This window comes from Microtus pennsylvanicus, chromosome 14 (genome assembly GCF_037038515.1).
Source record: "Microtus pennsylvanicus isolate mMicPen1 chromosome 14, mMicPen1.hap1, whole genome shotgun sequence".
In the NCBI taxonomy this organism is placed as follows: Eukaryota; Metazoa; Chordata; class Mammalia; order Rodentia; family Cricetidae; genus Microtus; species Microtus pennsylvanicus.
This window is the reverse complement of record NC_134592.1, coordinates 32,484,817-32,497,604: the sequence shown is the minus strand read 5'-3', so window position 1 is coordinate 32,497,604 and position 12,788 is coordinate 32,484,817. Positions and strand designations below refer to the sequence as shown.

The 12,788-nt window shown below is 50.1% G+C and overlaps 1 protein-coding gene across 3 annotated transcripts in view; it reads right to left on the bottom strand.

Moving 5' to 3' along the window:
• Positions 1-12,788, bottom strand: part of Dpf3 (double PHD fingers 3) — a 275,295-nt gene that overhangs the window by 81,572 nt on the left and 180,935 nt on the right. The window lies entirely within an intron of this gene.

The following is a 12,788-nucleotide window of genomic DNA, read 5'->3' as shown; positions in this document are numbered from 1 at the left end:
CCTACGCAGTCCAACGTCTTAGGTCACCAGTGAGGTCAGTGAGGCCCAGCAGCACTAAGTGACGCACATGGAACACATCGGTGGAAGAGCCACCAGAACCCAGGTCTGCTGGATTCCTCTGCAGAGCCTCATCCGCTGCTCTGCGGTTAATTCTCCACGAAGTAGCAAACTTTCCATGTATCACCCTCTGATTTACGCCAGGAGAATGTGCTCTACTCGCACCGCAAACACAATGGGACTGAGGCATCCTAGTGGCTGCAGTAGCCAAGAGCTTGTGACCTCAATGCTCCAATTAGCCTCTGGCACCCCAGAGACAGCTTGAGACAAAAGGCAACTAGTAACATTAACAGGGCATCTTAGAGGCAAGAATAAAGGGGGTGACTCAGTACCCTGGATGCCCGGGATTTAGACAGCAAAAGGCAGACAAAGTGACCGTGGGCCAGACCACCAGCCATGCCTCCCCACACTCAGCCCAGACCTCAGCCTTAGAGGGATAGGATTGCCAAGAGCAGAGGCTTCGGGGTCTTCACAGTGAAACTGTGACCCCAAATGACCATCTTCCTCTTCCTCCCAAATGCCCATCTTCCTTCCCCCAAATGCTCGTCTTCCTCCTCCCAAATTGCCATCTTCCTCTCTCCCCAAACATCCTCCTCTCCCTAAATACCCGTTCTCCTCCCCAAAATGCCCGTCTTCCTCTCCCCCCTAATGCCCATATTTGTAGTAATAAGGGCGGCGGGGCTGCGCCCCCAGCACCCTGGCCGCCTGCTAGCTTATGCCCCGAAATAATTACACGGAAACTGTATTCTTCTAAACACTGCTTGGCCCACTAGCTCTAGCCTCTTATGGGCTAATTCTGATATCCCGATCAACCCATCTCTAATAAACTGTGTAGCACAGGTCTTACCGGGAAAGATTCAGCATGTCTGACCTGGCGGCTTGCTCCATTGCGTCTGCCTCAGAGAGCAGAGCTATCGCGTCTGCCCAGAAGAGGGGAGCATGGCGTCTCTGAGCTCACTTCCTCTTCCTCCCAGCATTCTGTTCTGTTTACTCCTCCCACCTATGTTTTAACCTATCAGGGCCAAGCAGTTTCTTTATTGCTTAACCAATGAAATCAACAGATTGATACATGACACTCCCACATCACATATTCCTCTCCCCTCAAATGCTTATCCTCCTCTCCTCTGCTAAATGCCCATCTTCCTCTCCCCAAAATGCCCGTCTTCCTCTCCCCTCCATGCCCATCCTCCTCTCCCCACAAATGCCCATCTTCCTCTTCCCGCAAATGCCCATCCTTTCCCCCTCCCAGAAGGCCAACCCTGGCAGACTCTGCTGGAGCAGTGAGGGATAGGTTGGTTCTGAGGGACTCTCCCTTCCCCCAGATCACTGGCACCAGAAAGCATAAATTCTTTATAGAGAGGAAGAGCAGGACTTCAGCATCAGACCTGAGTTCCAATCCCAGTTTCAGGTGTCCCAATTCAGTGGCTGTGACCTTCTCTCTAAGGAGAAGAAAACGCCACAAGGTCTTCTCACTACTTATCTTTTCCTATCAGATTCTCCCAAGCTTGGCAAAAAAAAAAATAGAAAGCACCGTCTATTCTCTCTCTTAAGTAAACTACTTCTAAGGAGCGTAATTCATTTTGAGTAATAGCCAGGACAATAGCTTTAAATGGAAGAATCAGGCATCTCTTATTTTTATGAAGTTGGATCTAGGGTTTCACTGTTTTGAATGACGTTACAGCTAATTTTTAGCTTTTATTAAATTGAAGCAGTTCCTATTATTCCTGTCTTAGAGTCTTATTATAGGAGCCTTTTATCGACTGCCCTTTAAGTATCTCTAATACATGGCTTTTCTTTGGTTTGTGGATATGGTGAATTGGGTTGGCTCCTAGTATTTCCTATTATTGAACCATTCTTGCATTCCTAGAACATGCTCCATTTGGCCAGAGTGTATTATTCGTTTGATATAGTTATTGATTCAACTTGATAATATTGCATCTGAACTCAGACTCACAGAGCTATAACTTTTTAACTATCTTTATCAGGGTTCAATTTTATAGTTACGTCAACTTCCAAAAATGAATGGACAGGTTTTGCTCTGTGAAACTGGACAAAGACTCGTGATCTCTCTGTGCCTGTTCTCTGGAAAGGAAGATAGTAATACTTTGGAGGTTAATTGAAAGATTATAAATAGTATTTGCAAAGAATCTCACCCAGCTAACATAACAGATGTTCAGTAAATAGTAGCTATTGGACAAGAGACACCAGTCTTGTTTATCACATCTTAAGGGTAAGACCTCCCCAAGAGAAACTTTGATCTCTCCTACCACACTGTGGAATATGGAAGTTGGTCGGACTTTCTTGATGAGTGTTTGAAATTCAAGCTGGTGACCTTATCACTATAAATTCAAGCTCTCTCTCTGTGTCTCTATCTATATATCTATATCTCTATATATATATATGTTTTTCTCTCTATCTCTGTCTCTCTCTCACACGCACACACACACAAAACAGACTAAAATGGTGCCTTGCGTCTCAGTTCCATGTGACTTAGGAAGCAGGACATAAAGAGGCCCCTGAGGTACACTCTCTGCCTGCTTGTGGCTTTTCCATTTAACCTTTTAAATGATCTGAGGTCAATAAGCAACAAATTACAGGATCATTGAATATGAATCCACTTAGACACCAAACACACTGCTGTTGAGGGATGCATGCCTGTTCAAAGAAGAGCTGCTTTCAGTATTTGCACAGGCGGCCTAGTACCTCTGCAGATCCAGCCATGATCCCAAGTGAGCCGTTTATGCAGTGCAGGGTCAGCCATTGCTTTTCTTCTTAATCATAAAATTCCAAGATCTTAACAGTTACTTACACTAACTGCCCACTAATATCATTCCCACTAATGCTCTAGAGGCCTGTTCAGGCTCCAGGGATGAGAACTCACTGCGCTTCAAAGCAGTTACCCCTCCCTGGACTTCTTGAATTACGATCCTGTCTACTACACCTGCCGCCTTCCCTTCAGGGTGGCTTCCAATCGACTTGTGTGATATCCCCCGCTCCACCTCATCGGCTGCCATGCACTTTCTACAAAACCTATTTGTTGAGTCACTGGTGTGGACATAGGAGCACTTGTGGGAGAGACAAGAGCCAGGAGTGGAGGCAAGCCTACATCTGTCCACACTAATCTCATACTAATGACACTTAAAACTTACAAAGCTAAACCCAAGCAAAACCATCCATTTCCTCCCCTAGCACGTAGAGAGCGATCCTTTGAAGAACAAATTCTTTTGCTAGAACACAGATTCTCAGCGTGTGGTTCCTGGAGCAGCAGCGCCCCCAGTATCACATGGGAACTTGTAACAGAAGCAAATTCTCTGATACCACCCCTCCCCCTGAACCAAGCAATCAGGGGGCACCCAGCCAGGGAACCCAGATTATCCTGGAACTCACTAAAGCTTGAGAAGACCTAGGCCTGACTCTAACCAACTTGGTCTACCTACCCTCCCAGTGTGTGGGTGTGGGGTGGAGGCCACCTTGAAATGTGATTGGCTGCTGGAAGTTCCAGATCCAGGGAGTTCAAGAAGGTGTCCTGGAAGCCAGACTCCTTCCTAAAGTACTTCAGGATGGAGCTTTATCCCGTATGGCTCACTCGAACAGTGTGCTTCCTTCATCACTAGACCCTCACATTAAATAACGCACTTATTAAATGTTAATATCCGTTAGACGGTGGCACCAAAGAGGATGAAGACAAAGGGGCCCTCATCCCTCTCCAAATAGTTCCCAGTCTAGCAGAAGGTCTGTGCCTATAACGGAGAGACTGGGCGGCTGGCTGTATGAGCAGGCACGGTAGAGAAGGGTAGCTGAGCCGGGCAGCAGATAGCTTGAGTTGGGGGAGGTGGCTTCCTGGAGTGAGAATCCCTTGGTAGGAGAGTATGAGATGAGCAAGACCTCCCCTGGGGCTCCCCAGCACATCCATCCAGCACCTCAGGGGTACCGTGAGCCATTTGAGAAAGCTGTAGCAAAGAATAGGGGTGGCGGTTGAGGGAGCTAATACGAAAGGCCTCTGGGCTTGACTTCATCCTGATAATGAGGGACCAGGGAGGACTTTGCCCAGAGGGTCCTTAATAGGACTCTCGTGTTAGCACACTGCTTACAAGATGAGTTTGCCTGGCTGATGGATGGGTGGAAAAGATATGGCCTTATAGGTAGAAATGAGTTATGGGGAGAGGGGTTTAAGATAGAATCTTGTAGAAGGCAGGTATAAGAATGCAACAAAGTGCCAGCCAACGTGGCTGTCTCTGATGTGCACTGCCCAGCCTGGCCTTATCTGGCACCAGGTCCTGCCTCCTTCTCAGCCTCCCTGCCTATTTCTCCTTACCACAGAGCCTTCAAGCATGTTCATCCCTCTGCCTAGCCTGCCCCCCACCCCCAGTTTGCCTGATGAGCATCCAATCATCCTTCAGCTCTTGGTCCTAATGCCCTTCCCCAGGGAGGTCCTGCCAATCATCAGGACCCCAGGGTTCACCTTCCTGGGACTAATCCACATCAATCCTACAGGCAGCCAGTGAGACAGACCCCATCCGTCCGTTCACACAGGTTACATCTGCAGTGGCCAGCATGGGGTCTGCCTGACAGGCACTGGGATGTTAGCTTAGAGAGGTAATGAAGACTCCCAGGTTCCTGGCGTGGATGAGTTGTTAGAAGGATATAGGAGAAAATCCAAATTAAAGGAAGGAAGGAAGGAAGGAAGGAAGGAAGGAAGGAAGGAAGGAAGGAAGGAAGGAAGGAAGGAAGGAAGGAGAAGGGAAAGGAAAGGAAAGGAAAGGAGGGAGGGAGGGAGGGAGGGAGGGAGGGAGGGAGGGAGGGAGGGAGGGAGGAGGGAGGGAAGGAGGGAGGGGAAGGAGGCGAAGGAGGGAAGGAAGGAAATACTTTAATCCTCATGGAAAAAGACATGACTGGCTATAGGCACAGTGGCACTGGAAGTTATGGTGTTATGACACACCAAGGGAAACTGTGGAGAGGGAGATTCCCTTTTAAAGTTGTTAAGAAAGAGTCACATGAGAGCCACACGAATATTGCACAGGAGGGGGGTTCAGGACAGAAGCAGCAGCAGCATCAAGGCCCCCAGCCTCAGCTCCTGCCTTGAGTCCCCGAGTGCCCCCCACAAGCCGGGACGCTGAGTGTAACAAGCAAACAGGTTCATGGCAGCGCACATCCCCACTGTGGTGACTTGAACAAGCAATGTCCCCACCATAGCATTTGAACACTTGGTCCCCAGTGGGTGGCACTATCTGGGAGGCTTAGAAGGTGTGGCCTTGCTGGAGGAAGTATGTCAATGCGGGGTGGGCTTCCAAGTTTAAGAACTTCAAGCCATTTCAAGTTTACTCTCTCTGCTTCCTACTTGTGGCTCAAGATATGAGTTCTCACCTGCTACTACTGCCCTGCCTGCTACCCTGGCTCCCTGCCATGATGGACTCTTAACCCTCCGGAACTGTGAGCCTAAATAAACCCTTGCTATTCTGTCAGTTTCCTTGGCCGTGGTGTTAAGTGGCAGCAACAGAAAAGTAACTAATTCACTCGTCTTAAAGGTGAGTAGACTCAGGCTTAGAGGCAGGGGCACTAAGTAAGGCCAAAAGGGATGGAGAATGGGGTGGGGGGAACCATTGCATATGACCCTCAGGGGGCCACCACAGCATGAAAATAAGCCATGTCCTCCCAGAGGATGAGACGATGCTGCAGGTCACTGGCATGCTCCAGGAAATGGGGAATAGCAAAAGGCTAACAGATTACTAATAGATTACTTCCATCAGGGCTGTAGGAGAAGGCAGGGCAGCTGGTGGAAGAAGACACTAGGTTGAGGAGGGGGGTGTCCTGATTTGTAGGTCTCTGAGCAGGCCACAGGCTGCAAGGAGGCAGCAGGAGGTGGGGTAGTTTGAAAGAGAGAATTAGGAGGCCCTGGAGTGAATGGAGCTCCAAACAAAGCTGCTAATGCTAAGACTTGGTCTTTCAGATGACATCATCACGGGGTGAGAGAGGAAGCCCTGACTCCCTGATTTATTCTGATGGAACCACAGTGGAATCAGAGGGCGACATTTCTACGGTAGGAGTGCTTTAGAAACCCTGCTGCGATTGCCCAGACAGGCTGGAGAGGATGCCCTCTGACCTTTAACTCTACTTTCCAGTCGTCACTCCAAACACCAGGGGCCAACTTCATAGACAATTGATCTGGGCAATCAGAAAGAGCCTGCCTCATGCTGGGTTTCATGGTCTGTGGCCGCCATCTTGAAACACTTACTATATAGACTCCTTCAAGGGTCCCTCATTGTCGTGTCAGTGCGTGCATGCATGTGCACACGTGTGCCCTAAATGGCCTGGAGCTTACTATAGGGCAGGCTAGACCGCCAGTGAGCCCCAGGAACACCTGTCTCTAGATGCCCAGGGCTGAGATTGCTAGCACTTCCTACCACACCTAACATTTTAGATGAATTCCGTAAATTAAACTCAGGCCCTTACACTTGCAAAACAAGCAGTTTACCAGCCGAGCTCTTTCCGGACCCTCTGATCTTATCTTGCACTGGAAATCTGGGAGGGGAGATGTCGGAATAAGTGACTCCAACTGAAGGCTTTAAATCCACCGGGGTAAACCTAGGCCCCAAGCAGTCCAGAGTGGGTTCCCAGAAGTCTGCCTAGGGCACCTCACTGGCCACCATTCCAGTGTGATCAGCTGCTCTGGCTTTAGCCAGCTCTATCATGGGGTGAGGGGCTGCAACGACGCCCCAATGGTCCACGTCTGAACTGATTGGGTCCAAATTCCGACGGAAACCGCCGGCTGCCTCTCCACACTGGCAGGTCCCTCTCTGAAATGAGACCCACTGCGACAGCACACCTACCTCACCAGAAGGAGAAAGAGGCAAGAGAGCGATTTAAAAGAGGATCCTGCCCGTGGTAAGTCTCAGTCCTCGTCAGCTGCCATCATCCCCCACTGCCATCAAAGGGGCTCGGCAAAGACAATAAACCCCAAAAGGGAGGGAGCTAGCCGCTTCTCCTCTGAAGTCTGGGCTAATGGTGTACAGTGGAAAAGAAGGTGAGGAGAAAAATAACATTCTGAAAAGAAAGTATCGGCACCATCTGCTCCCCTTTTATCAAGTCAGCAATCCCGCTCTGGAAGGAACTGTCGCACGCAGGGAATCAGACTAAGCCCCAAGACTGCTGAAGCATGCAGAGAGGGCTGAACCCCCATCTTCCCACTATAGTCTCCCTCCCCCGGGGCCCACTCCTCTGCGTGATGCACCTCTGCAGCCCTCGCCCCTGGGACTAGCCCGCCCCATCTGCGCACAGCCTAAGGTCCTTCTTTTCACCTTGGCAAGCGAGCACCTGGATTTTGTGTTCCTGGCACCGCGCATGTGGAGAGCAATGGCCGTGACAAGGGAAGTCCAGCTTGCCTCCCTCTCTCTCCTTCCCCCTGGGGCGGATCCATCTGTCAAGCTGCAGAAATAGCTTTGCCCACATTCCCGGTTCAGAGCTGGGTTCTCCACATGGGACCTCCAGGCTAGAGTTACAGCATGCCATCAGTGCTGTCCCAGAGCAGGGACAGCACGTCCCCTATCCCCCTTAGTCTTACTCCAATGGCTGGCTGGGGCTTGGGGGGAGAGGGTGCAGGGAGGGGGGGTTGGCAGTTTGTGTGAACAAAGCCGGTTGCTGCAGACAGCAGAATCCTTCCTGCCGGGGAGAAGCGGCTGCCTTCCCTACTGATAACTTAATGACTCTGGCACATTTTCATCAGCCCAACTTGGAGCACGCAGTGGGTATCTGAGCCAGTGGTTCCCAGAGACTGAAAGCAGCGACTGAAAGCAATTACGGAGTGAGTGTCCGAGAGACAAAGCCTAGGCCTTGGGAGCCACAAGCCGCATCACATTTCCAGCGTCTGCCCGTGGCACAGACACACAGCCCCTCTCTCTGTAGCTCAACTCCTTCAGCTGGGACACAAATCACAGCACCCAGCGTTTGCTCAAGGGCATCGTCACTACAGACAAGCAGGCCACCCCCAGTCCTTACCCAGAATCTTACCCTAGTCACAAGGCCTGAATCCCATTCTTCAGGCAGAGGACCCTGAGTCTGGAGAAAGGCACGTGACTCCCCGAATGGCAAGCCCAGGATTCAAACTGTGGTTTATCTGCCTTTGGAGAATACAGCTGGAAGATGTTCCGTGTATTTTCTGCTTGTTACTCCTGTCCCCAGCTTCCCCAGCGCCTGAGGCTGACCTCCCTAGCTTGCTTCTCTCAGGGGCCCTCATTCTGCATCTGGCAATTTGCCAGGAAGAAGCAGATGCAGGAGGATGGAGGCTGAGAAGGGTAAGGTAGGGCATGTGCCCTGCTCTGCTTTGGTCCCAATGGGCCCCTCAGAACCCTGATGTCATCATATTCTCTCCCGCTCAACCCTTCAGAGTGGAGCCCACACCCTACAGGGTCTCACACATACCCTTTGGTCAGAAGGCTGCCAGGCCACTCGGTGGACATTTGGAGCTCCACACACTGTGCCAGCATCCCATTCTCTCTGCAGCACCATCCGGAGGTGGAGGAAAGCTCACATCCAGTTCCCCAGGTGGAGAGCATCCACAATAAACCAAGACTGGGGCCAACCCCCAGGAGAGATGCAGCTCAGCCCTGTACTCTCAGGGCAGCCTTGCTCAGCTCTAAGGACCACTTTAAATAGCTAGGTATTCTTTAAGGACCAACAATGGCTCCCGGGATTCAAAATAAGAGAAGTACAAGATTATCCCTGCACTGTGCACACCTGTAGCTGTGTAAGGGGCAAGGAGTTTTCTGGCCAGGCCAAGGCTCCCACACTGGGGGTGGGCCTCCAAGGCTGGATTCCAGATGAGCCAGTTGCCTCCAGGAACTCTGGGATCCACACCCACTACATATCCTTGGACAAACCCCACTGTGAAAATACAGAAGCTTAGATTCTCTCTAAGTCCTCACCGTTCTAGCTCCTCGTGGTTCTCTTTCCTCTGGGCCTTGAAAGGTCTAGGTGCCCCCTCAGCCATGATAGAAAAATGATCTATGTCCCTAGCCACAACATCCACCCAGGACCTGCCAACTCCCGTCTCCCCACCTACCCGGCGAGGCCAGCAGCTGCATTCCTGTGATGTCATTTGTTCTTTCAAACCACCCATGATGCTTATTTTAAACTTAATTCTCTGGATAGGATCACAGAGCTGGGGGAGTGGTAGGTTGTAACATCCTGACATTTTTTTTTGTGAGGTGATCTTCTGCTTTCTGCTGTTGTTTTGTTTTCTTTTGTGTAGTTCTTTTGTTTTGTTTTTTTGTTTTGTTTTTGCAACAAGGTCTCGGGTAACATAGGCTGGCCTTGAACTCACTATGTAGCCAAGGCTAGCCTTGAACTCCCTGTTTTCTTGAATTCACCTCTCAAGTACTAGGATCACAGGTACATACACCATCACACCCAGCTAACACCCTGACTTTTTACAGACGCCAGTCTCAAGGCCTGGCACTGCCTTTTATCTTCTGAGTCCAGACCCAGGATCTGCTGCCCAGCAAGCCCGGTGGTAACCCAAGGACTGCTGTTGGCTTTTTCTAGGAATTTATTAGACGTGAATGTGGCCCCCAGTTAATAACAGGAAGAAGAGATAGACACTGCAAGTCTTTCATTTTCAGAACACTACGTAACTTGCTCCTGAGCACCCGGAAGAGAGGTACAGAAAAACCACAAACCAAACCGTGAAGCTTCCTGTCCTCCCGAGAACCATGGCAACAGAATGCTAGCAATTTGCTACGTGACCTGCCTGGGGCAAGTGACTTCACCCAAGCCTCAGTTTTCTTGTCTGTAAAATGGAGGTGAGAAGTCTGTAGACCACAGAGACAGAGTGAGATCTGTGTCAGCCCAAGATCACAAAGGGCAGAGTGCGGGGCCTGGCCATAGCGGGGGATCTGGAAGACGGGCCGTTTTTGCTGGTTCATTCCATTTTACAAACTGCTTCCGTAGACCTGACAACTCCAATACCTAGTGCCCAGAACACAGCCAGGGAGTCCCCTGGGGTGCTAAGTGCCTTTGTCAGTTTGCACAAAGAAAATAAATATTTATTGACAATATCCATGAAGCAGGCAATAGGCTAATGTCTTTACACATTCTCTTATTGAGCCTTCCTAGAAACTCTAGCATGTATATCCATATTATCACTTGACGAATAAATCAAGGCTCAAAGACGCTTTGGGATGTGCCCAAGGTCATGGCTAGGAAATGACACAGCAGGGGGCTCAGATCCTGGCCTCTTGATTTTAAGACCGGCTTCTCTCAACCATTGCGCCTTATAAGGTGGTGTTTGAGGCTAGTGAGGTTCATGCTAGCATGTTTTTAATTAGCTCAAAAAGTAAAATAGAATTCAATTATGGAAAAAGTAATTGAAATAATAAATACAATGGTCAACATTTCTGGGGAAAGTAAACAGAGAAAAGTCAAGGATGGGAACCCGTTACCATGGTGGCAGCTCCTACTCACTTGGAGGCCTGTGGGTGTTTCCCTCTGGAGACCTCTGTCCACCTGCTAGGCCTGGACGACAACCTGACAGATTCAGCAGCGGGAGCAGAGCAGACTTATTCATGAATCCTAAGCCACCTTATGGGACTACTATCACCTTTAGGGAAACCAAAGTCCACTGCTTCTGTTAAGACTTCCTGCCTGGAGAGTGGAGAGGGTGCCTGAACTGGCCATCTCCTGTAATCAAATTGGTGGCCACCGTAATTGTCATCAGAGAGCCTTCATCCAGAGACGGATGGAAACAAATGCAGAGACCCACAGTCAGGCACTGGGAAAGCCCCAGGAATCCTGCTGAAGAGAGGGAGGAAGGATTGTAGACTCAGGGGCATCAAGGGAACCCACAGAAACAACTAACCTGGCTCATAGGAGTTCAGACTCCGGAACAATGGCTATGGAGCCCACATAGGACCAACCTAGGCCTTCTACATATGGATAACGGTCCTGTAGCTTGGTCTATTTATGGTTCTCCTGACAAGGGGATCAGGACCTGTCCCTAACATTTGGACTGGCTTTCAGGAACCTATTCCTCATGCTGGGTTGCCTCAGCCAGCCTCAATACAAAGGGAGGCGCTTAGTCCTTCCTCAACTTGATATTCCATGCCTTGTTAGCATCCATGGGAGGCCTGTCCCTTTCTGAAAAGAAGCAGAGGAGGGGTGAATGGGGAGGGCTGAGGCGGCGGGGGAGGAGGGGCAGTGGAATGGAACAGAAGAAGAGGAAGGAAGGGAAACTGTGGTCAGGATGTAAAATAAATGAAAACATTTAACTAATAAAGAGAGAAAAGAAAGACTTCCTGCCTGGGCCTCCTGACGCTTCCCCTGCTTTCAAGGCCGAGTTTCATCACTCTGCAAATGTCCTTCCTTCCCCTTTCAGAATGTTCCAGTTAAGCCTCCCTTTGGGTCTCAGATACCCGAACCCAAGATGCCAGGAGTCATCAGTACCTCTCTCTCTACTCTTAAAACCCTTCATGCTCTCTGCCACAGCCAGGTTCTGTGGGGTTTCCTCATTCTCTCCTTCCTTTCCGGGGTGTGTGTGTGTGTGTGTGTGTGTGTGTGTGTGTGTGTGTGTAGACCAGAGGACAACCTCTACCATCATTCCTCAAGTCCCATCCATTTATTTGGGAGACGGGTCTCTCAATGGCCGGGACATTGCCAAGCAGGCTGGGCTTACTGGCCAGCAAGACCCAGGGGTCTGTCTGTCTCTGCCTCTCTTAAGGTTCAAGCTTGTGCGCCACGTTCAGCTTTTGTCATGTGGTCTCTGGGGATCAGACTCTGGTCCTCGTGTTTTCCAGGCAAGTGCTTTACCAACTGGGCCATCCCCACCACGGCTGTGCATTTTCTGTCAGAAGGCCTGCCTTGTTTGCCTCGTTCGTTTTGTTATTGCTTTTCAACACCATCCAGGCTTCTCATCTTCTACATGACTGGGAAGATATCCCAGCCTGGGCTTCAGGGATCTCACCTAAATAATCCTATGGATTAACCTTTCTAGACATGTCCCCAGGTTGACAATGCAGTCTTCTCCAGACAAGTCCAGCCTGGTGTCCCGTAAGCCTTTCCTGCTGCAGACACTTGTCACACTGTCGCACACTCTGTTCTGGACAAGGTAGTCATTGCTGTTCCTAGCATGTTCCTTTCTCCAGCCATTCATCAAGTGTTTAGGAATACCACTGTGCTAGAGATATGGTGCCAGTGGCCTATGACATGGTCCTTGTCCCCAGAAGGTATACTGTCTAGCCTGAGAAGACAAACGGACAAACTGTGACCACACAGTTCGAGAGGGAGCCTCGTGGGAGGCATACTCAATGTCCCCGCAGAAAACATCCATGACGGTGGATGGCGGACGGTGGACGAGATTCACAGCAGCTGAGTTTCACCTCCCTGGTTATCCCCTGTGTGACCCTGGGGGTTATTACAGGAACATGGGCAGCGTCCAGTGCCCATGGGCATCTTCTCCCCAGTCTTCATCTAGAAGATAGAGATGACTACATTTCTATCTCATGACCCTCCTGAGGGAACGAAAAAGCTCATCTAGAGGAAACCCATAGAACATTCCAAACCCATAGCCTAAGTCAGAAACCTTTATTATCATGACCTCTCTCCACACGGGTACATAAGCTTTTCTATCCCTGGAGACAGGAATCTGTTCATCCTGTCCTTGTTTAAATCTGATTGGCCTCGGGATATGTCCTCTGAACCACACCCTACCACACATGTAATCCTCCTCTGGCCCCTAGAGCACC